The sequence below is a fragment of the Oreochromis niloticus genome, unplaced genomic scaffold, assembly GCF_001858045.2.
Source record: "Oreochromis niloticus isolate F11D_XX unplaced genomic scaffold, O_niloticus_UMD_NMBU tig00003954_pilon, whole genome shotgun sequence".
In the NCBI taxonomy this organism is placed as follows: domain Eukaryota; kingdom Metazoa; phylum Chordata; class Actinopteri; order Cichliformes; family Cichlidae; genus Oreochromis; species Oreochromis niloticus.
The window spans coordinates 19236-20662 of NW_020327977.1; the positions used below are offsets into that span (position 1 = coordinate 19236).

At 37.9% G+C, this 1427-nt stretch overlaps 1 long non-coding RNA gene across 1 annotated transcript; it reads right to left on the reverse strand.

Moving 5' to 3' along the window:
• Positions 1-409: 409 nt before the first annotated feature.
• LOC102080051 (uncharacterized) lies at positions 410-1152 on the reverse strand. Its single transcript, XR_268896.4, has 3 exons — positions 1117-1152; positions 748-935; positions 410-561 (listed from the first exon to the last, which is right to left on the reverse strand). It is a non-coding gene; the product is annotated as an uncharacterized LOC102080051 (long non-coding RNA).
• Positions 1153-1427: the final 275 nt, after the last annotated feature.

Consider the following 1427-nt stretch of genomic DNA (forward strand, 5'->3'; position numbering starts at 1 on the left):
AAGAAGACAAAAACATATCAAATAGAATTTACACAATGGAAGACTTTTGATTTAATAAATAAGCTCAAAATAAGTGTTACCTTTGAATATTTGTGGGAAAAATCTGATGCTATCCCAAGAATGCAAAGTCACACTGGAAACGATGACAGGCTTGCAACCCTCTGTCTTCCTGGAGTGAGGTGCCAGATCAGTAGCAGTGAGTTGACAGAAGTTGGTGTCTATAAGAGCGGTCAAACACTGACACTCTGTCCACTTGTGTAGAGTCTAAGAAGCTGGAATGCAGGCATGCAGGACGAGCTTGAATGGGTGGTTTAAAAAAAAATACAGAAAAAAAACAACATTTCATTGATATTACGGCATAAAAACTACAAACAAGTTATACAATGAGAAAATATTGAAATACCTCATAGGTGCTGCAGGCCACATAACCAGAATCCAGAGCAATCTCACACCATGTGAGTGTGAGATTGGTGAAGATAGACACAAGCTCTGTGATGAGGTTTGAATATCTCAGTTTGGAAACTGAAAAACTCGGAAGACAGCAGTACCTGAACAGAGAGACTGAGTAGAAAAAAACACATAGATTTTTCATCCATAATGTGAATTAAAACTCACTCAACTGCCAACTAGTTTAATCATTTGAGTGTGGAATTATTTATGAAATAAACAGGATTTAAATGAATTAATTGATCAAATTCAAATCTCTGACATGTATTTTGTTTTTATCAAAGATAAAAAAAATCATACCTTTCTCTGCTCTGTAGATCACTGGACTCTGACACGAAGTACAGTTTCCTCAGTATGAGTCATCCTTGATTGTTTCAGAGGTGTTGACTGTGGCAGCATGGTGATGGTCTCTAGATTAGGCAGGAGGTCAGGTGATGTGATCTTCTCCACTGATGTCATACTGATATGAACTCAGAAGACAGCAATACCTGCACAGAGAGACAAAGTAGAAAAAGCATAGATTTGTAATCCATAATGTGAATTAAAACTCAGAAAGTGTCAACAAGTATAATCATTTGAGTGTGGAATTATTTATGCAATAAACAGGATTTAAATTAATTAACTGAATTAAAAACACTGACATTTTTTAATAAAGATAAAGAATAATACCCCTCTCTGCTCTGAGGATCACTGAGCATCTCTGACAGGAAATACAGTTTCCTCAGTATCAGTCATCATTGATGGTCTCAGAGGTGTGTAGTGTGGCAGCATGATGATGGTCTCCAGATCAGGCAGGAGGTCAGGTGATGGGTGTGTCATCTTCTCCATTGAAGACACACTGGTAAAGCAGCTCATAAAACAGCAGTCTCCTTGTGGCATGTAGTTATCTGTGCAGTCCAGCACTGATGGATCAGGTTTGGATCAGCAGTTCATGAAGATGGTGTTAAGATGTTGTTGTTTCAGCTGAGGATGGTGAAGTT